Consider the following 27,726-nt stretch of genomic DNA (forward strand, 5'->3'; position numbering starts at 1 on the left):
ACTATTTTCATATATAAATATTCTGAACCATACAAGCATTTACTCAACTACGTGCAGTAAATAAATAGAGTAAAAGTAATGCATAACAACAAAATAACGATTCAAGACTAGATGCACAAAATTAGGATAAACTTCTCTTTATTAGCTTTTTGTCCCGATTACAAACTCGACTCCGCCCTGTGCACTCAGCTGCAGGGGCTGCGCACTCAGCTGCAGACTCTACTAGGCCTCTGTGCACTCAGTTGTAGAGCCTCTACCTACTACTACGACCCAAGACACTTAGACTCTTCGCTAAGCCTATCTAATTCACCAATTCCTTCATTGATTTCCTCTTACAACTTAGAGCCTCGCTCTATTTATACAATCCCATGGTCCATGGACCATGGGTAGGCTGACTTTACACTAGTTTACAATACAATGTTTAGGGCAGACAACCCTATGACTCAATTGTACACTTCGCGCTCCATGCCCTCAATTTGCGGAGACTTACAATATTGTTTGTGAAAACTTGGGTTTTGCACCCAAAACCTGCTGTGGGGGACCCGATGCCTAACAATCCCTGATCAGCTATTGACTGATTGGTTCACTAACTCTTTTGTTAGTCCAATAGCCAGAGACATTGCTATGGGGGCATGCGTTACTAAAGAGCAAGCCATTACATGTGCTCAATATCTTGATTTGGTATATTACCAATTCGGCACACTTTTTGACGTCTTGCTCGATGCTCTGAGACCTGGAACTTCTAAAGCTCTGTCGACACCTTTTGTCGATGGTGTTATTGGTTTTGTCGCTTAATCTTCTCGAAAGTCCTCCACAACTCCTACGAAGCAGAAATCCATTGCTCCCACTGAAACTACTTCTCAGTCTCCATCCAATCCTGGGAACACCTCAGAAGTTAACGTCATCCAGTCCACCATGACAGAGAAAACTTCGAAGGGTAAAAAGGAAGGGAAAAGTAAAAATAAGTCTGACACGCCAAAGCAAGAAACCCCTAAGAATCATACCGATAATGGTTCTAAATGCAAAGCTAAGTATCCTTGTCTTATCTATGATGAATATCTCTTCACTAAATACTATCCTCGATGGTCTGAGGTAAGTCGTTTTCTTAACGGGACTTCAGGGATTCTTGCTGTGCTTAAAGAACCTTTTCTTTCTCAGCAAACTCAAATGGTGGACTAGCCTCAATCCTCTTCCTCATCTGGTTCTCAGGTATTTATGGTTGGAACTATTCCTATTCACATGTCTACTTGATCGAAAGATTATGCTCGCTGGCCGAGAAAGAACCTGAAGTGCCTTCTAGTGTTCCCCGATCTAGTTTTGGCCCTCTTCACATTGAAAGGCCTAGTAATGAGTCTGTCATTCGACCACCTTCTAAAGGACTTCTCGGGAAATCCTCCTATAATCCCAATGCTCGTGCTGCACAACGCTATAATATTGTCGAAGATCTAGCCCAAGCTCCTTCGACTATTTCTGTACTGGAGGTTCTCCAGAGTTGTCATTCCCAATGGAAGTCATTACTATCCACCATCGGTGGAATTGATCTGGCTGATTCTGAGTTGATCACTTTAGGTCCTTAGAATCATGTGCCGCATTTTCCTCACCAGATTGCTTTTCTCATCCAGGTCATTATTAACTGAAAGACTATTCATCATACAGTAATCGATGAAGGAGCCTCGACTTGCATCATGTCTGTTTCTTGTTGGATAGCCATTGGTTCTCCATCTTTGAGTCAATCTCCGAATACCCTGGAGGAATTTTATGGAAGAGATTCTCTTCCATTTGGTATTCTCCCATGCTTGCCTATCACCTTGGAAGGCAAGACGGTCAACGTCGAAGTAGAGGTTGTCGACGCCCATCTAACTTAGAACCTTCTGCTAAGTCGAAGTTGGATGTATGTTATGCATGCCATTGCTTCTTCGTTGTTCCGCGTACTCCGTTTTCCTCATGAGGGGAAAATTGTTACGATCAATCAGTCGTCCTTCTTTTCTTCCTCTTCCTTAGAAGGCAATGTTCCATATGTAGAGCATTCTAGTGCTCCTTATGAGAGTGTAAGTCCCGGGCTCTTTAAAGATCCTTCCCTCATGGGTGTTTTTCCACTCCCACCTCCTAAAGTCACCTCCGTTAATATGATTTCTATTAATCATGATCCTTGGGTGATTCTTCCCCTCGATTAGGTAGATTCTTGGGGTGGTGTTATGCTGTTAAGCCATGTTGAGCTTAACTATGTTGAAATCGTCTCGTCTTCGGCTTCTTCTTCTGACTCTACTCCTTCAAGTAGATCTCTTGACACATATGTGCAATCCCCTTATTTTGGAGATATTGCTTCTCCTGATCCTTTGCAAGAGATGTTTCCTTCTGATGAGGCTATTCTTGAAACTTTGTCTTTTGAGGATCCTCCTTGGGTCGATAGTCATCATTATTCCTCGTTTCTTCCTAGCTTTGGGGCAATGACTGTCTGTCTCGATAATTCTGCTTCCCATGTTCCTTTTCAACCGCTACCGACACCCATCATAACTCATGAGGTCTTTTCTGAAGGAAATATGGGAATTATCATGCAAAGCATGCCTATCAACATCTCTGTTAAACCAGAGGTTGTCAAGAATATTCATATTGGAGTCACTTGTTCTCCAGAGGAGATCAAGCTTTACACTAATCTCTTCTGAGAGTTTCATGACGTGTTTGCCTGGTCGTATGAAGAGATGCCCGGTATAGATCGGAGTATTTTGGTGCATGAGATACCTACATATCCAAATGCGAAACCAGTTCATCAACGTTTACATCTCGTGCACCCAAGAAAGGCCACTGCCATTAAAGGAGAGGTTGAAAAACTTCTCAAGGCTGGGTTTATTTACCCTATCCCATTAACAAATTGGGTCTCTAACATTGTCCCTGTGACTAAAAAGCAGGGCACTATTAGAGTTTGTGTTGATTATCGTGATATTAATCGTGCATGTCTGAAAGATAACTACCCCACTCCCTTTATTGACCAACTTATTGATGACTGTGCTAGGAGTGAAATATTCTCTTTTATGGACAGCTTCTCTGGCTATAACCAAATCAATATTTCACCTACTGATCAACACAAGAATTCCTTTATATGTCCGTGGGGTACTTTCACTTATAAGAAGCTCCCTTTTGGTTTGAAGAATGGCGGTGTGACTTTCCAACGAGCAATGTCCTATGCTTTTCAAGATATTAGACACATTATTTAGCCTTATATGGATGATCTTCCTGCTCATTCAGCTAAATGCACAAACCACCTGAACCATCTCCATCATATTTTTCCTCGCTATAGACATTACAACATTCGTCTCAATCCGCACAAATGTGTCTTATGCGTTGAGTCCGATAGACTCCTTGGGTTTGTCATTTCTAAGGAGGGTATTCGTCTCGATCCACTCAAGGTTGAAGCTATTTTGAATCTCTTGCTTCCTGCTACTTTGCACCAATTGTAGAGTTTGCAAGGGAAGGCTAATTTTTTGACGTTTCATCCCTAACTATGCTGAGGTCGCTAAAGGTTATACACATCTACTTAAGCATGACATTCCTTTCATTTGGGATGAAATCACCCAAAAGTCGTTTGAGCAACTCAAGACCCTTCTTGTTTCTGCTCCTTTGTTGCATCCACCTAACTATGACCATGATTTGTTCGCTTTATTTAGCTACAGCTGATAGTACCATTGGCATGGTTTTGGTACAGGATGATGATGATGGTTCCAAGCATGTCATATATTATCTTAGCCACAACCTTCTTGACACTAAGACTCACTATGATTATGTCGAGAAGTTGGCCTTGGCAGCCGTTCAAGCTATTCAACGTTTTTGTCATTACATTTTGTTGCGTACCACGACTATGATTTCTGATTGCAACCTGATGACATACATTCTGTCACGTCAATTGCTAGGGGACAAATACTCCAAGTGGATCGTTATTCTCCAGGAGTTTGATTTGGAGTTCACTACTGCCAAATATAAGAAGTCACTAGTTTTCACTAAGTTAATTTGCTCCTTACCATTTGCTTTCGCTCCCTCTTAGATAAGGACTACATTCCAGACGATATGCTCTTCTTGATTAGTAAGCTCGATCCACTTTACTTATAGATTGTATAATACACCTACCTTTTTGTCATACACAAACCTTCAATTTCATGCAAATATTTGCATCACTCCAATGCCTCTCATTAAAGTCATTAACCTTGTAGTCTCCATCTTCTCTCCAAATAGTTGCAACTATAGAAAAGTGAACACAACTTTATCAATGGTCTCAATATAAGAACATGCTTCAAGTGCATTGTGAATTTCTTGTAATTCAATGAAGAATGTAAGATCCCATGCATCTCTATTAGAGAGTGGACTCCAAGACTTATAGACATAACATAGGGTCTTCACTCAATGAACCGAAGACATAGCACGTGCATTTGTTGGATAGAAAATACCTCCAATTTCAGTAGATAACTATAAATTGCTTGCAAAACCCTTTTGGTAAACCCACCTCCAAATATATCTTTCCAATTAAAAAACTCCTCCTTTTATTAGATACCCCTTTCCATACTCTCCATACTCTCAAGTGCCCATAAACTGATCTGCCACTTTCCAATACTTACAATGTTATGGGATGTGATTCCCCTAGTGAGGTGACAATTTTTACTTTGCTATAATGTTGTGGGGTAATGAATGGAAAATCTAAAACATGGAATGTCCCCCAAAAAGTTGGCTTTTAAGGTGTAGTTGTGGATTTAGTTTGAATGGTATGGAAATTTCTTTATAGGGACTTGTAATTTATTCCAAGCCTAAAGTGATCATACTTAGAATTTAATGTTGAAGATGTACATGGAAGTTTAAATTTGATGTCTTTGAGATTTGACAATGTGAAAAATATGCTTATTTAAGCAATTGAATAAAGCAGTCTCAGCTGGTCATGGATTAGCTCATAAAATTTCAAATCTAATGATTGATAGAGCATCATCTAGTTTGGTAATTTCTTGATTAATGGTTTAGCCTTCCTTATTATCAAGTTCTTGTAATTACTTTCTTTTTTTTGGCACATCTATTGAATCCAAAGTTCAGGTATTTGACTTGAGGAGAAGGTGTCATTTACTTCCCACAAATTCTATATGATCCTTCTGTGAAAATATTGCAACAGTTGATTGTAGGTTGTTTATTTTTATTTTCAATGAAAATTAATATATGTGGATGTTTAGATCCTTTCTTATTTCCTATTTGTCTTGGGGCCACTTCTCATAATTGTTTAAATCAAAATAAATATTGCCTTGGGTATTACAAGTTTCATACGTGAATTCAAAATTGGATACAAGGCTGCTTTGAAGGAGGTTTTAGTATGATGTGGGTCAAACTTTATAACTTGGAAAAAGAAAAATATTTGGTGGGCTCCAGTATTGCAGCAATGATGCTGTAACTCCTGGGGCTTCCTTCTTTACTTTTATCAACCCAGTAGTTCGTAACAAACTTGGAAGTGACGGTGTTGTATGCACAAGTACTAGATCTTACTGGACGCTGTCACTTGATCAGCTGGTGCAAGTTCGCTAGGAGCTTAAGCCAAATTCTATGAGTTCTCAGAAGAAGATTTTAATTGTGATGGAAGAAAGCTAACTCTACAGAGGCTATCCTATTCGCAGAAAGAGAATGAAAACTGAAATGAAACGCAAACCCTAGCAAACCCTAGTTTACCTACTAACCCTACTTTTGCAAGAAAAGAGATGGAAAATAATGAAATGAGTTCCATTGACAACTGAAATCAATTTAGGCTACTTCTGAAAATAAATGAGAAGAAATCATATTTTTGTACTTTTGAGTGTTTTTATGTGGAATTATTATGCTTGTGATTTATCTGGTTATGATTGTGCAGAGGTTTGGTGGAAAAGGAAGATGGAGTTGGCTTTTGCATATGGCTAGGAAGGTGTAGAGAGGTCCTAGGAAGCGCCTAGTACCTTTCTGAAGACTTCCATTACCATCAGACTTCGAAAAATCACTCACAGGAAATTCTACAGGAGGAGGCCGAAAGCTATTTTTGGAGTTTTGAAGGTGGGAAAATTATGGGAAAGGGGAACTGAAGGCTATCTGAAGGTGTCTAGAACTTTTCAAGGAAGATCAGGAATGAACGTGATGGTTGGATTTGTTCAAATGGCAAGGAAGTAGCTTTATGGAGAAAAACACAGAAATTAGGGCAGTTTGGCGAAATGTTGTAAATGACTTGGGAAATCTATGAGAAGTGAGTTGGTGTTGGATGTTGTGTGGAGGGATGGTGATCTAGAAGGTCCTACATGAGATTTCACAAAAAATGATCAAATAAAGAACTAACTATACCATGAAAACAAGGCTATTTCTAGCTTGACCTAATTTCTGACCTACAAATAGAAAATGTTGAAAAAGAACTTGTGAACGGAAAAGCATGCGAGAGAACTATGGTAAATGAATAGGAAATGATCTAAGCAAGTGAATCTACACTAATATAATCCTTTCCAAATCAAATTTATCACACTAGCAGTTGCATGGAAGAGCAAAAACTGTGTTTTTGGTGGCAGCAGTAGTGCCTTGACCTCAAATCATAGTCCCAAGAAGGGAGAAAGGAGATCAGGACCTGTTGTGGCCCTTTTGAATCTTATTTTTTCATTGCAACAACCTACTTGAGAAACTGAAACAAAAACAACTATACTAACCATCAAAAGCAACCTATTCTAACAAAGTAAAATGAATCTATGCAGCAGAAATTAACTCATGAATGAAAGAAAAAATATATAAATACACAAAGGAGGTGCTAGGAAGCTTGGCTTAGGCCCTAACCCAAGAGCTTCAGCCCTCTAAAAGAGATCGGTGCTGGCTCAAAAACTGTTTCATCTTCATTTATCAAAAATAACAGTTACATCACATAAACTATTCTCAAAAAGAACTCAAAAATAAGCTGACCAATGTACTGCACAAAAGTGCGAAAATATACTAAGAATTGGCCAACATCTAACTAAAAAAACTGAGCACCTAAGCCCTACTATTTATACAACTTGAGCCTACAACAGCTCTCCTAAAATCAAGGGGCTCAACTTCCCAAAACTGTAGATAAACAATAGTCCTTCTTTACTTGCTCGACTGCCCCTTGGATGCACTCATGTGGCTACTTGTGCTCTAAGTTTCTAATGAAGGATTTGAGGAAAGGGGTCATAAATGCAAGAGACACCCCTCTACAAATCCTCTTCCCTATTTTCCTCGAGTTTTGGCTGCCATTTGCTCATAAATCACTTGACTTTGTCCAAAATTGTCCAAAAGAATCTGCATACAACACACATTAGACTACATGGCAAAGTGACTAACCCAATTCACTCTATTAGCATAAATATATTAAAAAGCATGCATTAAACTAATGAGAATGGTGGATTAAGCTAAGTTAGGAGGCCAAATGAGCCCATATAATTACCCATTTATGGGGCTCATCATCACCCCCTTATTGAAAGTGTTGCTCATCCTCTGAGCAAATAGTCTATCTCCTCATCTTTGATGGCCCTGGTGGCCTCCCTATCATCCCAAGCTTTTGATGTGGTCTGCTCATGTGTGCCATAAAATTATGCCTTCTTGTCCATTCCTTCCATTACTCTTCCTATTCTTCTTGTTTGAATTCTTGTGTTTCTCTTGGCCTTGAAATACATGGAGGCCTGCATTTTTCTCTTTTCTTTTGGCTTAATTGGTGTGCTCAGGGTAGTGAGGCTAGCTGCTGCCTCTCTTTCCAGAGTCTCTGGGGACCCTTTTCTTTGTTTTGCCTTTGCTTCCTCTTTTTCTCCTCCTTCCGTCTCTTTTTCTTTCTCTGTTTGCTCTATTTCTTCCTATTTTGTCTCTTCATCCTTATCCTCTTTTATTTTAGTTTCTTCCTTCTCCTTTTCTTATCCTGCTGAGTCATCAGTTGCTTCATCTTCTCCCCATTTCTATTCTTCTTCCTCACTGTCAGAAGGAATGATATCATAGGTGAGGGCTTTTATGTCATCTTTTGTGGTCATGTTTCTTAATACTTCCCATGCTATAGGGAGTGTGAATGTGTGGAGGGCTTCTTCCACTAAAATTTTAATTAACCCCTCGTGAGCTAGCTGATCTGGACTCCCTGCCTTAAACTTAATGCTAGAGTCTATGAATCCTTCTGTCATTGTGCTTATACCCCTTTGAACACCAAATGTAGGGATGGTGACAAGAATTTTAAAGAAAACAGGAAAACAAGGGAAACATGCAGACCTTTTTTAACGCAATTTCTCGCTTCTTGAGGCTTAATTCTCCCCTAGAATTGCATCACTTCTTTTGCAGAAACATGCAACAGATAAAACCGTGTTTTTTCTCTTCTTTTTTTAAGAAACAGGTAGAAATTTTGAATGCAATTACTCTTCTTTTTCAGGCTTAATCCTTCCTTAAAATTACATCACCCCTTGTATATATATGATTATGCAAAGTGGGTTTGTACTATTTGTTTGTTTGTTTGTCTGTTTTTTTTAACAGACATAATTTTTTTATGTAATTCCCCTTCTTATGTGGACTCAATTCCTGCTTAAAATGATATCATTCCTTCCACATATTGATAATCAAGGTGGGTATGCATGGAACCTACCTCCTTAAGCCAAAATTTTTGAAAAAACCCGTGTTTTCTTCTTAAAAAGACAGCTCACTGCCCCTCTTGTAAAACTGGCTGTAGGTGCTCCTGTAGAACCTGTTACTGCTCCTGTAGAATGTCAATAGTAGAAAATGATAGAGAACGATGGTTTCAGGTCTATGGAGGTGGTAGGTAGCTCGTTGTAGTCAAGAGCAGGACGATACAAATACAAAAAAAGGTGGTGAGTGTAGTCGAGAGTGCGCACTTAAGCTTACGGGAGAGGGTTGCGGTGATGAGATGAAGTGGCAGGAAGAGTACGTTACTCTCATCCAGACCATTGGTCCCTACTTCAATGTCATTATGAAACTTCATGTTTTCTACCTGTAATCACTTCCATCATTCGCGTTGGACGCCGCCACTACTTGCTCTGAGATTTTTGCGAGTTGATTGAACACACGTGTTGAGTGCACCCACTGAGCACTATTTGAACTGGCCGAAGGTGGCTAGTTAGCTAGCTGCCAATTTCACTTAATCGTAGCCATCTCATTTGTCCATGCAGTTTTCAAATCATACGATGCAATAGAGGAATGGGTTTAGACACTTACCTGAAAGTCGAATGTGTTTGCCGTGAGGTGCTGTGGCCTTTCCTTCTATTGCATGCGTTTGTTTCTGTGGATGCATTCTTGTCTGATTGCTAATATGTGGTTGTGCTTTGTGCAGGTTCCTTTTTGGCTAGATTTGATCTTCAAGAGTTTGCTTCAACCTTCTGATTTGCACCCTCATGCTCTTGATGCTAGACTTTTGCAGGACATGACTTGGTTTGTCCATAGCTCCCAAACGGTAGACTGGAATGACCTGAAATTTTTTGATCATGTTTCCATCATCATTATGCACCTCCCATAGAAAATTTGTGGTCAATGGATGCACAAATTTCAAGAAAAATTGAAAATGGCTGAAAGTGATGGAGGCCGATTTCATGGAAAACGTGCACTAGAATTGGCTGAAATTGCTTGGACATGTTACTATCACCCATATGCATCTCCCTATGAAACAGGTTTTTAAATGGATGCATGGATATGGAGAAAATGCAAAAATGGTTGAAGGTGATGGAGGCTGATTTCTTGGAAACCGTGTACTAGAATTGGCTGAAATTGCTTGGGCATGTTGCCATCATCCCTATAAAACTCCCAATGAAATAGTTGTTTAAATGGATGCATGGTTTTCAAGTTATGGAAAAAACAAATTTCTGCTCTATGTATTTTTGTATCAGAGCATTTTGTAGTTTTTTGGACAGTAAGAAAAAATGAGCTTGGGCTGTAATGCAGACTTGGAAATGATGGAAGAGAGGTTTGAAGACTGCAGGAGGATTTATAAACCCTTTATGAAGCTTCCCTATTCCCCAAACTACTTTTAAAATCCATTTCTAGCTCTCTGTAATTTCTACAGGAGTCTCCTGTAGAAAACATAGTTTTCTGAAAAGAAGCACAGTGAGGTGGAAAGAATGTCAAGAATGATGGAGAAGGGTGAGGAAAGGTAGGATAGGTGTTGTTATTAGTTTAAGATCTTTCTTGGCACCTGTTGCTACTTCCTAAAGTTCTCCTGCAGACCTTCAAAACAATTGGAAATTCATTTTTCTTTTTCTTTTTCTCTCTCTCTTTTTTTTTTGGAAATAACTAGGGCGCCTCAAGGAGGTTTTCACCCTAATTGTCTGCCCTGGGCACCTCCAAGGGAGGTTTTCACCCAGGGATCTTATTCTCCTTTTCTTTTCTCTTCTTTCCAACCCATTGACCGCTTCATGGAGGTTTTCAATCAATGAGCCAATCTGAGGCGCCTCCGAGGAGGTTTTCACCTTAGATTTTTAATTTTTTTCTCTTATTTTTCATTTTTTTGTTTGTCCTTTTTTCTCTACCTTACCCTACTTTAAAAACAAAATAATTTTCAAGTATAATAATACTTCCAATGGAGCCATGTGCACATCGAGATGATAGACAAAATGATGTGGAGGCTTGAAATGCATGCTTTGACAGGTATCCAGATTTCAGAGACCGAATGATTTGACTTTTAAGGGATCAAGCATAGTTGAGGAAGAGAGTGATGTTGCAACTTAGTGACTGTCTGGAACCATATTTTAATATAGCTCTGATGTCCTTGGTCCTTTTTCTGATCTATATCATTCTTCATGTCTTCTTCTATCATGACCTTCACATCTTCCTCTTTTTGCTGATTTTTCTCTTGAATACATAGAGGATTTCATGGTAACCATGAGGGAGCTCTCTCAATCTCTGATTCTGATGTCTTCTCTTCATCAAGTGCAGCCCATGGTTCTTTGATCTTCTCTTTGGCATCTTCTTCTACAAGAGGCGGTCCTTCAATGATATCAATACAATCTCTTTTTTGCAATACTCTTCCTGAGCTACGGTGAATATCATTGAGCTCAAGAGGAGTTGTTTGGAAGTGTTATACCTCAGCATTGTAATTGGGTTGAGCTACTCCAATGTATGAGTTTGGAAATGGTGGTTCCCCACTATATAGTTGTTGGGCCTGTTTGCTGTTCAGGTTCGGGTTCGGTGGGTTGGCATTTGGGGTTGCCTTGGAGGAGTAGGAGGCAATGGTTGCGGTTGAGTAGGTGGTGGAGGCAAAAGAGCAGGAGGAGAGTTGTATTGGGGCCTCCACCCCTGATGAGGTGCATTCCACTGAGGTTGTGGCTGAGCATAGGGGTGAAATAGATGAGTAGATAGTTGGGCATGACATGGAGATGTGAAGGACCAAGGAGGAGGCGTGGACCAGGAAGGATGAGCAGGGGGGCCCAAGAAGTTATAGAAGTGACTTGGTTGGGGTTGTAGTATGCCTGAGATGTCCCTTGCATCCCCTGCTGATATGGTCTAGGTCCATGTGGCCTCCTTTGGTCTATGTAATAGGTCTGTTCAGTGACTTTTGCGGCCCCTTGGTATACAACTTTAAGTCTGAGCAAGGAAGGGCACTTGTCTGTAGAATGCTTTTTTTCACAGATTGAACAAACCTCTGTATATTTCAATGGGCATTCATTGCTATGATGCCTCCTAGTGCACCTAGGACAAAAAATGGCCAAAGCCCTCTCTACTTCCTCTTGTTTTATTTTGATATGCATGGCAAGAATCTGCCTCATCTCACTCTTGAAATCTTCCAGCCGATTCTCAAATTCACTTCTAAGAGATGAGTTGGAAGACAAGGTACTTCTCCCAACATTTCTGTTTTCAGCCATTGGCTCCAGAGCAATGGGTTTCTTCTTCTTCTTCCCCTATAGGTTATTGAAATATGTTTGGCTGTTACCTAAGGGTGTTTCTTGATTGCAGCCACCAAAGAAGAGAGAAGGTTGGTTGTGTGAAGTAGTGGGGTTGTTGGGCAAACATTTTTCTGAATTATCTCTACTCCTATGAGGCATGAAAGGAAATCTCTTTTTGGGTGATTTTTGTTTTGATTTTTTGATTTTTTTTTGTCATACTTGTACCTGCAAAATTGAAATTGAATGAACAAACAAATTGCAACTAATCTGAAATGAACTTGCTGAAACGAAATTCCAGAATTGAAATGAAAGCAAGGAAATGATTAATCTACTTTGCTAGAATGGAAATTGCAGAATTGAAATGAAAGCAGGAAATGACTAATCTATGTTTTCTTAAATGGAAATTGCAGAATTGAAATGAAAGCAGGAAATGACTAATCTACGTTTGCTAAAATGGAAATTGCAGAATTGAAATGAAAGCATGAAATGCCTAATCTACGCTTGCTGAAATGGAAATTGTAGAATTGAAATGAAAGCAAGAAATGTCTAATCTATGCTTGCTGAAATGAAAATTGCAGAATTGAAATGAAAGCAGGAAATGTCTAATCTACGCTTGCTGAAATGAAAATTGCAGAATTTGAAATGAAATAAACTACTTAGCAGAATGTTGCAGTAAAAAATAGAAGAAAGCAGTAATCACAAAGTACTCTGATGCTTCCCCGGCAACAGCGCCAAAAATATGGTGGGCTCTAGTATTGCAGCAATGATGCTGCAACTCCTGGAGCTTCCTTCTTTACTTTTATCAACCCGGTAGTTTGTAACAAACTTGGAAGTGACGGTGTTGTTAGTACTAGCTCTTACTGTAGGCTGTCACTTGATCAGCTGGCGCAATTTCTATAGGAGATTATGCCAACTTCTATGAGTTCTTAGAAGAAGATTTTAATTGTCACGATGGAAGAAAGCTAACTCTACAGAGGCTATCCTATTTGCAGAAAGAGAATGAAAACTGAAATGAAACGCAAACCCTAGTTTAACTACTAACCCTACTTTTGCAAGAAAAGAGATGGAAACTAATGAAATGAGTGCCATTGACTACTAAAATGGTAAATTTCATTTATTCAGGTTACTTCTGAAAAGAAATGAGAAGAAATCATCTTTTTGTACTTTTGAGTGTTTTTATGTGGAATTATTATGCTTGTGATTTATCTGGTTATGACTGTGCAGAGGTTTGGTGGCAAAGGAAGATGGCGTTGGCTTTTGCAGATGGTGAGGAAGGTGTGGAGGGGTCCTAGGAAGCCCCTAGTACCCTTTTGAATACTTCCATTATGATCAGACTTTGAAAAATCACTCACAAGAAATTCTACAGGAGGTTGCAGGGGATCTACAGGAGGAGGCCGAATGCTATTTTTGGAGTTTTGAAGGTGGAAAAATGATGGAAAGGGGAACTGAATGCTAGCTAAAGATGTTGAGGTGTATAGAACTTATAAAGGAATATTAGGAATGGAAATGATGGTTGGATTTGTTCAAATGGCAAGGAAGCAACTTTATGGAGAAAAATGTAGAAATTAGGGCAGTTTGGTGAAATGTTGCAAATGACTTTGGAAATCTATGAGAAGTGAGCCGATGTTGGTTGTTGTGTGGAGGGATGGTGAGCTAGAAGGTCCTGCAAGAGATATGCACAAAAACTGATCAAAGAAAGAGATAACTATACTATGAAGACATAACTTTTTCTAGCTTGACCTAATTTCTGACCTACAAACAGAAAATGTTGAACAAGAACCTGTGAACGGAAAATCATGCGAGAGAACTATGGTAAATGAATAGGAAATAATCTAAGCAAGTGAATCTACACTATTATCAACCTTTCCAAATCAAAGTTATCACACTAGCAGTTGCATGGAAGAGCAAAAATTGTGTTTTTGGTGGCAGCAGTAGTGCCTTGACCTCAAATCATAGTTGCAAGAAGGGAGAAAGGAGATCAGGGCCTACTGTGGCCTTTTTGAATCTTATTTTGTCACTGCAACAACCTACTTGAGAAACTGAAACAAAAACAACTATACTAACCATCAAAAGCAACCTATTCTAACAAAGTAAAATGAATCTATGCAGCAGAAATTAACTCATGAATGAAAGCAAAAACATATAAATACATAAAGGAGGTGTTGGGTAGCTTGGGTTGGGCCCTTACTCAAGAGATTCAGCCGTCTGAAAGAGATCAGTGCTGGCTCAAAAACTTTTTCATCTTCATTTATCAAAAATAGCAGTTACTTCACATAAACTATTCTAAAAAAGAACTCGAAAATAAGCTGACCAATGCGCTGCACAAAAGTCTGAAAATCTACTAAGAACTGGCTAACATCCAACTAAAAAAACTGAGCACCTAAGCCCTGCTATTTATACAACTCGAGCCTCCAATAGCTCTCCTAAAATCAAGGGGCTCAGCTTCCCAAAATTGTAGATAAACATCAGTCCTTCTTTACTTGCTCGGTTGCCCCTTAGTTGCACTCATGTGGCTACTTGTGCTCCGAGTTTCTGATGGAGGATTCGAGGAAAGGGGTGATAAATGCAAGAGACACTCCCCTACAAATCCTCTTCCCTATTTTCCTCGAGTTTTGGCTGCCATTTTCTCATAAATCCCTTGACTTTGTCCAAAATTGTCCAAAAAAATCTGCATACAACACACATTAGACTACATGGCAAAGTGACTAGCATAAATATATTCAAAAACATGCATTAAACTAATGATAATGGTGGATTAAGCTAAGTTAGGAGGACAAATGAGCCCATATAATTACCCATTTATGGGGCTCATCAACATTCACCCTATGTGTTTGCATCTGTTGACCTGGGATATTGGCTTGTAGCATGTGTGTCCCCCTGTGCCTTGATAATCAAAATAGATTCAACACACTGGGGAGGATAACAAGGAGATGTTTCCATCTCCAGATCCGATGCTTCATATTCTAAGTGGTAATATCTCTCATATATATATGAATTATTAATGTATCCCATTTCTTTGTATCTGTGGATCAAGTGAAATGGATAATATCCATGGATTGGAGTTGCTTCCCCACTTTGAAACCCAAAAGACAAAACTAAGCTACTTGTGAATCCAAAAGAATGTTCAGACTTTCTATGTCATTTCATTTTTTTCTTAGCAGTTTTTTGCCATATATGTAAGGCATTGATTTTCTGTTCTTCAAATATAGGTTTCTTCATGTGAGAAACCATCTTCATAGGAACATATCATCACTTTTTAGAGAAAAAACCAAGTGTTTAATCGTAGCATAATTATTTGAATTGTCCTCAGGCTCACTATCCCAAAATCAATTTGCCTATTTTTTTTTCCAATCTTTTAACAGACAATCATTGTGTCTCTTTCTCTTGTTTTCTTTTGACACGGGTGAGACTACTACTGAAATTTGTTGAACAAATAGAAGGAAGTTTTAAAGTGGTCCTATTTTCGTAACCATTTTTTTTTAAGTTTGCATGAAACCCACAACAGAGTGAATAATATGTTCTACCAAAACTAAAAAGGAATTGAAATTTCCCAGTTCTTATTTTTCCCTATTAAATGTGTCTATTGTGTGTTTAATTAATTATCAAGTGAAAAATTATCTCTTATTTTGTAAATACTACTAAGTTATTTAAGCATCATGCGCTATACAACTTGGCTACATCTATCCTCTATCCAAAGTAAAAAAGATAAATAGGCTGGTAATGAAGACTTGACCAATGCAACTCTCCCAATCTATATTCATATAATTCAACCTATTTTGGAGTCTTAATTTCAATTGATCCTCTCAAACACCAGAATTTGATTGTATATTTCATGAACATAAAAAGACTCACCTATGTCACAAGTGCATAAAGTGGACGTGTGATGTAGCTACATAAAAATTGCACAACAACCCTAATCATAGAAAAAAACAGCCCAAAGGGAATCTAAACAGGAGAGAACTAGCTGAATGGGAGACTGGAGAGAGCTAGGGTTTGTAGCATAAGTTAAGCGTTGGGCACCATGGAGAGGCGAGAGGGGGGGAGTTCCACTCCCACCTACAGCTAGGCAGTCTCTAATCAATTCAAGAAACATCTGGAGGCTGAAACTGGAATTTTAGGAGGAAAACAGGACAACGGAGGTACACAAGAGTATGAAAATACGCAGGAAGAATTTAGAAGAGAAAAATGAATAGAAGGAGAAAATCATAATGCAGACACCAAAAATTGAACTGGACTGTGTAAGCCTAGGGAAACTATCACACCCAGAGTGGTGTTAAGTGATCTAGCGCTACAGGCACATAGGGAACACATGGAGACTTACGCAGTCATTTGTAAATTCATGGGGTTATGGCCAACGGAGAAGGCTTTACAGGCATGGATAAAGAATCATTGGAAACCTAAGGGGGATATAGATCTACACCTTGGATCAAAGGGTTTCTTCACTATAGTTTTCACTAACATTGAGGATAAAGATAGGGTGTTTGAAGGAGGGCCCTACTTCTATGCTGTTGCAGGCCTCTATATGAGGCCTTGGGTAATGAATTTTGTCCCGGAGTGTGAGACATTCACTTCAGTCCTAGTTTGGGTAAGGCTCTACTCCTTACCACTGGATTATTGGCAGCTTGAATCATTAAAAGCAATAGGAAATAAACTAGGGCATTTTGTAAAAATATCAGAGGCCACTAGGTGGGGAAAGTATACCTCCTTTGCCCATATATGCATAGAGATGGATCTCTCTAGAGCTCTACCGGATGAAGTTATTCTGGAAGTTTTTGATGAAGAATGGGTACAAGCGGTTGACTATGAGCATGTTCCTTTCAGATGCTGCAAATGCCATGAACATGGGCATCTATTCAGGGATTTCCCCTTAAACAAAATAGAAAGCAGAACCAAAGCTACCTCAGGGAAAGAAACTGATAGCTTTAACAAAGTGGGAAATAGAGGTAAAGGAGGGAGAAAGTACCAAAAGAAAATCAACGAGGAAAAGCAGCTAAGTCAAAATAGGTACAAGGTACTAGAAGAAGAAGAGGAGCACAATAAAGCAAATCAGACTCTAGAGGATAGCCCTGTGGAGAAAGAAAAGGAAGAGAGTATGGAGGACACACATGACAACAACTAGTAAAAGGAGGATCTACTAAACACTATGGAACTTGATAGGGACCAAGAGATGACCCTGAGCGAGGTGGGAATAGAGGATCATGAACTACAGGATATTCTTGATAGGGAGCATCTAGATCTGGAAAAGTTCCTGGAGCAGGGAACCACCAAAGGAATGGATTCGCTACCACAAGAGGAGTTCAATAGAGTGAAACAACTGTTTCTATGGAGAACGCAGGCAAAATGTTCAGGAGTAAAAAAAAACCATGATAATCAGGACAACAAAGGGGTGAAAACTATGAAGGCAACATCAGGACTAGCTCCTAGGAACCCAAGCAGGAAAAGAGGTAGGAAAAAACAAAACGAGCTGTTGATAGAGTGTGGAAAACTCATGATTAATTCAGGTAAGATGAAAGACCTAACCAGTTACTCATTTACAAATCTTTCTTAATGAAGCTCACAACATGGAATATTCAGGGTCTAGAGAGTAAAAGGAAACAAAGGAATCTTAGCAATAGAATGAAAGAAGAAAAACTAGATATCATTTTCGTCCAAGAAACAAAATGTTCAGTAGAAAAAACAAGAGAAATACATAGCAAATGGATGACTAAATATGAATGTCTAGAAGTTAAAGTAGACAAAATAGCAAGAGGAATTCTCACACTTTGGAACCCTCAGAAACTAGGAATCCTTGATGTTGAAGCATCTAGGAACTATTTATCAATGGTTATTCAACCCTTGGGGGACAAGGAAGTTTATTTAATCACAAATGTTTATGGTCCACATAAGCTTGAATACAAACTCAGGCTGCTTACCTCACTGGAGGATCTAAGAGACAAACATTCGGGCATCCCCTGGATTTTGGGAGGGGAATTTAACATGATCAGGTCCCTGTCAGAAAAAAAGATTGGAACCAGATCACTAGGAAGAAACTCCATAGCATTTCAGAATTTTATAAATAATATGAGGCTAGTAGACACAGAGACAAGTAATGGCATCTTTACCTAGAATAACAAAAGGGGAGGATGTTAACAGGAAAAGTGTCTATTCAGAACGACCCTATCCCACTGAGGTGTGACAGTGACCTCAGAAACAAACAGGGAAAACTACTCTTGTATTCTCCTTTATGAACTATAAACGAAGAGGAATAGGATGAACCAATCTGTGTCTTGCGCTAGTTCTTTGATCCAATCTCTCTTCTCTTTGACAGCTTCCAGCTACCTGCTCCCTTACTTGCCCACCGTCACCAAGTTCCTGCAAGATCACAGAAGAAGGAAACTACACAAAGACATGGGTTTATGTTCATAAAATCCTTAGGATCAGATTTAAGCTAAACATACAAATATAACAAACATCAATGATATACAAGCATGTAGGAGAAACTCAAATAGTTTTATTGATGAAACAAGAAGATCCAGGAGGAGTTACAACCGATGATTCCTGATCCAGCATCAACCTCCCAGCATAGAATCCCCTCTTCACCTCCAACAAAGCATAAATCACCCAATACTCTGATATCTATCTCAAAACCAACAACAATTCTCTGCAATGTACAAAATTCCAGCCTCCTGGATCTCTTGGTGAGGGATCCATATATAGATGTATGCAAAGAGGATGAGTCAGCTCATGAATTGATTAGTGGCCTCTCTTTGTCAGTTCTTGCTTCCACTTGGAGACTGAGAGCCTCTTACTCATCACTGGTCGAATTCAGTGAGGCAAGTGTCATTGGAGAAGATTCTGGAAGCTTCCATTGTCTCTCCACCTCGTGGAATGACTCTGCCACTTGTCATTTCCCGCTCAACGCACCCTGGTAGTGCATTCAAGTGCGTTGCAACACACCTAGCCAGTGTATTTGGGTGCTTTGCAACGCAGCTAGCTAGTGGAGTAGCTGAAATGATCCTGATTTGACTAGTTCTGAGCAGTTTCTGGTGGAGAACTTCTGGGAGAAGCTGTAATTTGTTGACCTTGTTTCTTTAGGAGCTGGAACAACACTTTTAGGGACTTAGGATCCGTTGGTTTATGGACATTTCATTCTTATAGCTATAAGGCACAAAAATGTCTATAACAGTTGCCCCCTAAAGTATGAGGCCATTTATCGGGTGAAATGCTTTATTAGGAGGATCCGAAGTTCTTTCAATGCTGGGAGGAGACCTGTAATAAGATACAATACAATACATTATCTTCATACTGTTTTCATGATCTAGCTGAGGCGGGCATTCCCATGCTCATCTTTATAAATTCATTTTCATGTACATAGGACAGACAATCGTCTGATGGTAGACTGATGATTCTGATGAAGTCATCATCCTTTTGGTAGGATGATTATTTGTGCTGCAATGCTGTACATTTCAATGTCTTTATTTTTCCTGAATATATATCACAGCCCGGATGGATGGAACTAGATCCGGGGTCTTCAATCTCGTCCGATCTTCACTCGAAGTACAAGTCGATCCATGTGAGAAATGTTTTGAAGTCGAACATGGAAAGACATCGCTTGATTACCAGTCAATGATGTAAACTGTTAACAAGTGCGAGAGGAATCACCGATAATGATAATGACCCTCAAGGTACTGCAGTACAATTCACGTGGTGTGAATAAAGGACTTGGTGTCGAACACCACGCAAAATATTTCGGTCGAAGGTCATTGATGTATACCTGTCGCCGGAAGTGAGAAACTTGCCATTGAGGCATGCAAGCTTCAAAGTACTGAATGGGGTGTTCCTAGATCAACTTCTTGGATAATGAGCTGATGTTGACAAGAAGCGATCCGTCAAAGGAGGGCCTTAATGAATCCCACATCAATGACACAGAACGGAGCAAATGATTTTGATGGAGGTGAAAACGATCTGATGATATATGGTTCAGGGTGGCGGTCATGAAAGAATGAAGTATAATGTATGGTAGTGGATGGGACACGAGTTTCTTCTCTGGATGACTTCTCTTGAACATGTCAGCGACACTTATGTGATGGATTGGTAGCATTTACCCCAAATGTGGATGGTATGGCGTGACCATGGTGATGTGACCGGTGAATGAAACAACCCAACCTGACTCAGGCACGGAGTGGAAGTGTCATGTTCAAGAGCGACTTGCTACCAATAAAGTTTCTTTGAGTTTTCTTCCAAATTTTTCCCCAGTCATTGCTGACCAGTACCTCTTTATTTTTGTCAAGCTTGAGGAGGATAACATGTGCTTGTTCTATAATTTGCCCTTCGGGAAAACCCATCACTATGTTTTAACGAGCCTAGCGATAGTGAAACTCGTTCTCGCCTATATACAAGTTTGTCGCTATTAATCTTTTTAACGAGTCTAACGACAAAGATAACTCGGTCCTTTTCATTTTTAGAGAGTCTAAAAAGGTACGTAAAGGTAACTCTGAAGTTCCTTTTTCGTCATCTAATCCCTTAAGTCCAAAAAAGTATAAAAAAATACAGAAGGGATGAGTTTTCGATAGTTTTAACGAGCCGAACAAAACAAGCGCTCAATCTTTTTGTGCAATAATCCCTCAGGTCCAAAAGATTAAAATCTAGAGGAGGGATAGCACTTCCGGTTGATTTAACGAGCTGGAAGGCCAAAACTCGACAATCTTTTCATCTTTTATGAGTCAGATGAAAAGAGCTTAAAGAAGACTCGTCTTTTGAGGAACGAGTGATAAAATGGGTAGCAGCTGATTCCAGGTAAGGTTTGGAATTTTCCAATCATGGCAGTGTCACAAGGATGGCTAGTGAAATCACTCTTCGCAGCTGTTCCTCAAAATGGGTAAACAATCAAATGGAGGTGAATGATCGGCCAATGGAAAAGTGGAGGTGACGGTGGAAACACGACCAAGGCTTTAATGGCTGAAGTACTACATTCACGGTGGTTATTTACCAGGGGATAGTTCATTTTTTAACGAGCTTAAACGTGGGTGGAAACACTTGCTCGGACTTATGTTTATTTTTTAACGAGCTTGAACTATGCGCTAAAACTGCTCGATCAGGTGGTCTTGTTTTGATTTTTACCATAGATAGCTTTGTCCTTCCAAAGATAGTACTGTATTTTTCAAACTGCTTCATCAAACTAGTTAGAAATGAACAATATTTGCTTTGAAAACGAGATTAAAACGCTAATACTTTACTTCGAACTACGTAAAAGTAATTAAAAAGTGTTTTTTACCTCTCATTTTACCATTTCATTTGAACTTGGTTTGTTGGAGCTTTGGAGGTGTTTTCCCCCTCGATTTTCATCAGCTGATTTCGGGAGATTCTGTGGACGATTCTCGGCACCGTCTGGACCAAGTAGGAGGTAAACCTGAGCTCTCTCATTTCATGGTTTCCTTTTTGCATTCTGTGCTTTATCCCTGCTTTTCTGAGCCCCTGGGATTTGATGGGTTTGTTCTGCCATCAACGCACCCTGAGCACATTGAAACCTGCGTTGAATGTTGGTCTGTATGAAGGCAGTTTGACATTCAACACACCTGTAACACTGCTGCAGGTGCGTTGGGCGTAGAAAGGAAAGTTGTTGCACAGTTTTTGGTGGAATTTTTGCCTGTTTCTCATCAAAATAAGGATCTAATCTCCTCTCTTGTTTGTTTTTTCAGAGATCTTGGAGCAAAATGACCCTTACATGGTGAGAACGAGAACATGAAGAAGAGGACATGATTGCCCTACATGATCCTGTTACAGTGAACTTGCTGCGGAATTGTGGCTTGCTGAAGTTCTTCCGCATCTCTAGCATGAGACAGTAGATTAACTTACTGAAGTATTTTCTTGACTCTTGGGATCCTATCAACCAGGTTTTCCAGATTAGGGGCAAATCTGTCCCCTTGACTGCAGTAGACATCTATTTCTTGACTGGCTTGTCGAGGCGGGGTGCCCCCATATGTTTGTCAGGTTCGGCCCGATGAGGCGATTCTGTGAGAGATTATGTCCGCTAGTATTGCAGGGAAGGATCTCAGCTGAGCAAAGACGGCGAGATCATCATCCGTGATGTCACTGACAGGTCCCTTAGGACTATCCTATTTACTTTTGGTAGGATGGCCGGTAGCGCGTCTCTTCATGTAGCCAATAGATCCTATATGCAGCATGCCTTGGAATGCCTCCAACTGAAGGTGTTCAACTGGTGCGACGCAGTACTTCTCATAATGAAAGAACAGTTGACCAAGATAAAGAACGGGAGGTTGAAGAACTTTGGGTTCGGTTCTATTTTGACCGCCTTTGCCTTGGAGAAGATACCACTGATGGAGCCGCAGTACATTGCACTCGATTTACCTTCTCCTACTGAACCACGTATGCAGAGATGGGTTGACCATATGTCTAGGCATGCTGGCTAGTCTCAGATTTCATTTTCTGATACCTTCTTCAGGTGGTTTGATCGTCAGGAGATGGTTTATTCCGAGTATCCATATGCTGGCATGGACTTCCGGGGTGATCCAGATTTTGTACTGCCGAATGGCGAGCAGTGGGGTGCTATTGGTAAAATCTCTGACCATATTGCTGTTTACTGTTTTTTTTTTTTTTTTTTTTGTTTATAATGTTCTTGTGCTTTGTTCTATCAAGACTCTAATCAAACTCATGTGCACATGCAGATGTTGGTCCTGTTCGTCCAGTAGTTCGCTTGAGAGTACCCGCTGTTGCCCCAATGGGAGAGGCCGCCGGAAGGGTTATTCTTCGCGACCTCGATGTGGCCGAGACTCTTACAGCTGTGAAGGAGTAGGTTGAGAGCCTTACTCTCGGTATTCCAGATGTGAGGATCGATGAGCTACCTTTGCAATTACAGCGGCATACTACTGGTGTGCCAGAACGATGGACTCGTCTCTTACGCATGATCGCATAGGCTGTGACTTGCTATCACGAGCATCATTAGACTAGGGTGCACCCTAGCATTTTGAGTTTTTGGGTCATGTGACCGATTTTGTCTTGGTTACAGAACATTATGTGTAAACCATAAACAACTATATATATATTTTTGATTTTTGGAGTTTTATTCTGGTTGAGTTATGTGATCCACATGTAAAACATTGATGATGTGTTTCTTTTTATAAATGTTGCAAATGTCTATCTAACACATAGTTTGCTAATGAGTCGGTTAATGTGTTTAAGTTTCTGGAAATATGTTGGTATTGAATAAGATCAAATTGTCTTTCCAAAATCTTAACGCTTAGGAACATGCGATAAATAGCTGGGTTTCGGACGGAATATATACCATTGAGTTGTAGTATTACGAGCTGTGAGTCTAGCCTGACGATTAGTCGGCGTATACCATGAGTGATGGCATCAGAGAGAAGTTCTATCAACGCGCTATATTCAGCAATATTTTTCGTTGATCGACCAATACATACACCTCTGAAACTTACTAACTCGCCGCTTGGATAAAAAATGGCCCAGGCTGCGGAGGACAGGTTTCGCGAACTACGACTCGCTCCGTCGGCGTATCCAACACATGGCTCCAATAGGTTTGACATCTGCAATAAATGTAAAAAGTGGATTACTCGACCAAAACAAACACTCTAGCGAAAACAAAAATATAACAAAAGCATATTGGTTACTACTAGGCGTAGTAACGCTTGAGGTACAACCCGTTACGAGGTTGCGCCAGTGGAATTCCGTCGTAATCCATCAACTCGTAGGCTCCTTTTGCTAACACTCGTTTAACAATATAGGGGCCCATCCATAAAGACTTAAATTTACCTGCTCCCAACTTATCGGATTCTTGGTCGTAAAGCAGGACCAAGTCACCTTCCGAGAAGACACGGGGTTTGACATTTTTGTCGAACTGTGCCTTGACTCGTTTCTTATGGGCTTCGTTAGCCAACGCGGCGTCATGACGGGTTTCATCCAATTGGATTAATTCCAAGAAACGAGCTTCTTCTTCTGAAGTTCCGGGGAGGAGATCGATTGCGAGTTTGAGAGACGAGATTTCACACTGGACTGGTAAGACTGCTTCCAGGCCATATACCAGTTGGAAGGGTGTGAACCCGGTTGCATTCCTTACCGATGTTCAGTAAGCCCACAAAGATGAGTACATGATTAGGTGCCATCTTCTTTTGTGAACTCCGATCATCCTTTGCAGCATGCGCTTCAGGACCTTGTTGATTGCTTCAACTTGTCCGTTGGCCTGCGGATAATATGGAGTAGAGTTGTCGTGGGATAGCCCTAGTTTGGCAGCTAATTCAACCATCATGTGATTGAGAAAGTGCGATCCATGATCTATGACTATAGCTTGTGGTACGTCGAATCTGGCGACTACATGATTGAAAAAGAAAAGGGCAGCTGTTTCACCAGTATTATCTAATGTGGGCATCGCCTCGGCCCATTTGGTAAAATAGTCCACTGCGACTATAATATACCCATACCTCCCGGTCGAGGTGGGGTTACATGTCATGAAATCGATGCCCCATTTGGCGAATGGCCCAACAGAAACTATTGGATGTAGAGGTGCGGGTGGTCTTCTGGTTTTGCTATAAAAAATTTGACAAGCATGGCAACTTCTGACTGCGGTTATGCAATCTTTGAACATTGTTGGCCAGAAGTATCCTGCTCGTAATATTTTTTGTGCTGTAGCATATCCATATTGATGCCCCCCACACGCGCCTGAATGGCACTCATTCAGGGCTTTTTCGGCTTCCTCATGGGTGAGGCACCTTCTCAGAACCGTATCTATAACACGACGGTAAAGTGTATCACCGACGATCATGTAGTCTTTTGCTTGGTATCGAATATGTTTTTGTTCAGAGTGGGTGGTGTTTGGCCTAAATTTTTGGGTTTGGAGATAAATGATTATATCCCCATACCACTCATTGCTTGTAGATATCAGAAACAAACTTTCATCCACGATTGATTCTTCAGATGTTTCATCGTTGGACGACGATGGGAGATCGCATAATAATTCTGCGAAAACTAGAGCTTTCTTTGACTTGGATTTCACAAATTCCAGATCAAACTCTTGAAGGATTGCTATCCATTTTGAATATTTGCCCCCCAGCAACTGTCGCGACAATATATAAGTCATGGGGTTGCAATCTGATAGAATGGTAGTCTTCCGAAATAGGAAATAGTGTCGAAATCTTTGTATCGCCTAAACAGCTGCAAGCGCTAGTTTTTCAACGTAAGAATATTTGCTTTCTGTATCATTTAAGTTCTTACTTAAATAATAAATAGGATGTTCAATTCCATCGACTTCTTGAACTAACACCATTGCGATGGTCGTATCTGCTGCAGCCAGATACAGGTTAAAGTCTCTTTGATAATCAGGGGCGTACATTAATGATGCTTTCATTAGGGAATCTTTTAAAGCATCAAAGGAAGCTTGCGCGACCTGATCCCAGTTAAAGGGTACCCCCTTTTTCAAAAGACGTGTATAACCTTTAGCAAGTTCGGCGTAATTTGGAATGAACCTCCTCAGAAAGTTTGCTTTCCCTTGGAGTTTCTGAATCTGAAGCAAATTTGAAGGTGGAGGAAAATTTATGATTGCCTGGACCTTACACGGGTCGAGACGAATCCAATCCTTGGAGACTACAAAGCCAAGTAAACGACCAGAACTGATGCAAAATACACATTTGTGCAGATTGAGTCATATCTTGTAGTGTCGGCAACGTAGAAATATCGCTCTTAAATGCTGCGGATGATCAGTCCGCTTTCGCGAATGAGCCGGAAGGTCGTCGAGATAAGGTTGAACGATGTTTTTGATGTCATGGAAGGCATAATTCATTGCCCTCTGAAACGTCGCCCCTGCGTTCTTTAAACCAAAGGGTAATTTTCGATATGCGAATGTGCCCCACGGATAAATGAATGCAGTCTTTGACTGGTCCTGTGGGCGGATATTTATTTGATTATACCCGGAGAATCCATCCATGAATGAAAAGATTTCGCATCCGGCGCATTCATCAATTATCTGGTCAATGAAGGGTGTAGGGTAGTTGTCTTTTGGACAAGCTTGATTTACATCCCTATAATCGACGCACACTCTAATTGTCCCTTGTTTTTTCATAACAGGGACAATATTCGATACCCAATCGGTTAGAGGAACCGGGTAGATGAAATCAGCATGGAGAAGTTTTTCAACTTCTGCCTTAATGGCAGCGGCTTTCTTGGGGTGCACCTGCCTCAGCCGTTGCCGTACCGGTTTAACATCTGGATACATCTTAATTTCGTGTTCAACGATACTCGAGTCGATGCTTGGCATTTCACTGTATGACCAAGCAAAGACATCTCTAAATTCGCGAAAAAGAGCGTTATATACTTCCAGTTCTGACGGAGAACACCATTTTCTAACATAAATATTCTCTACAACATCTGTTTTGGTCGAGATATTTATGGCTATAGTCTCTTCTATGTTGGATAAGTTTCTCTCGGAATCCACCGTATTTACAGTATTTGATAGAAAATCAACTATTGAAGGATGGTAGAGGTCATTTTGAGTATCTTCTTCATCATTCAGAAGAAGAGAACGATGGTGGGAATCATTCCATGGTGCTCCTTCAACTACCATAGCTTGGAGAATTCCTTCGTCGATGTCATGCACTTGCGACCAAGGATCTAAAGGAGTACCGTATTCTCTAGACCTATCCATCCAAACGCTTGATGAGCGTTGATTTGGGTTTGCCTCCCATGCTAGAAACATTGATTGCTATAATATTTCTATTGGGCTCGGGGGCAAAACCATTGCATGATCCATGTTGATATCGTTTTCTGAGATCTTTGTGGAAGATATCATGTTGCAGGTTCCTATCGACGCTACTTCCGCCAGATTGATTGGAGGTGGAAGAGCGAAAGTTCCCATTAGTATAGGATATTTTAGTAGGCCTACTCCGATATTCTGAAGCGAATGGGGGCTTCCATGGATCATGGGAATGCTTCCTGTAACTTGTGAACCATTGGGGAGGAAGTTTTGTTGGTCGACGATTGTAATCCCTCCCTGAAAGGGAAATGCAATCTTTCTAAAATAGGTCGACACAACAGCTGCCATGGCATATATCCATGGTCGTCCTAGTAGGATGTTGTAATCAAGATTCCCATCGATGACTTCAACATCTATTTCTACTGTTTTCCCTCCTAGTTCAACTTTCAAGTTATTTAGGATACCGTATGGGGTATATGTCCTTCCGTCGAATGCTTTTAATGTTGTCGCAGATCGCGACAAGGTTGGAGATCCTAAAGTTTTCCAGCAACTCATCGACATAATACATGTAGATGCCCCCTCATCAATAATCGTTCGGTGAACAGTTTTGTTGAGGGCTTTCACTTGAACAAGGAAAGCTAATTGGGCTGGTAACTGAGGATCGTACCCTTTGTGGTCGAAGGATACAAGATTGGAATCCTTTGGATCAATCCCACCAATGGCCGATAACAAAGCCTGCCTTTGGGATGGGCAATTTTGTAGTACTTCAAGAGTCGACATAGCAGATGGCGATTGGGCCAAATCTTCCACTATGTTATAATGCTGTGCTGCTCTAGCGCGGGGATTAAATCTCGACTTGTGTACTACTCCCTTCGGCGGTTTTATTGTCAATTCAGGGATGGTGGGTGGTACAACTTCTGTCGAAGTTGTTGTCGAACTACTCGGTTGATCTTTATCCTTGTTGTTCGACAGGTTCGGATTCCCGTAATCTTTGTTCCTTGTCGAAATCAAAGCATCATTCTGTTGTTTTGAAATCGACAACATTAGCACTTGAGACGGGGAAGCATTTCCACTTTCAACCAGATTTGTTCCTGGATTCGGAAACAGATCAGTTAACACTGCTGAGGTTTTCGAATTCTTAAAGAATTTTTTAAGCTCAGCTCTGTGTGGACAATCTAAAGTCCGATGATC

This window comes from Pinus tabuliformis, chromosome 9 (assembly GCF_031772625.1).
Source record: "Pinus tabuliformis cultivar Carrire ecotype Pingquan chromosome 9, CPIR1, whole genome shotgun sequence".
Classification (NCBI taxonomy): domain Eukaryota; kingdom Viridiplantae; phylum Streptophyta; class Pinopsida; order Pinales; family Pinaceae; genus Pinus; species Pinus tabuliformis.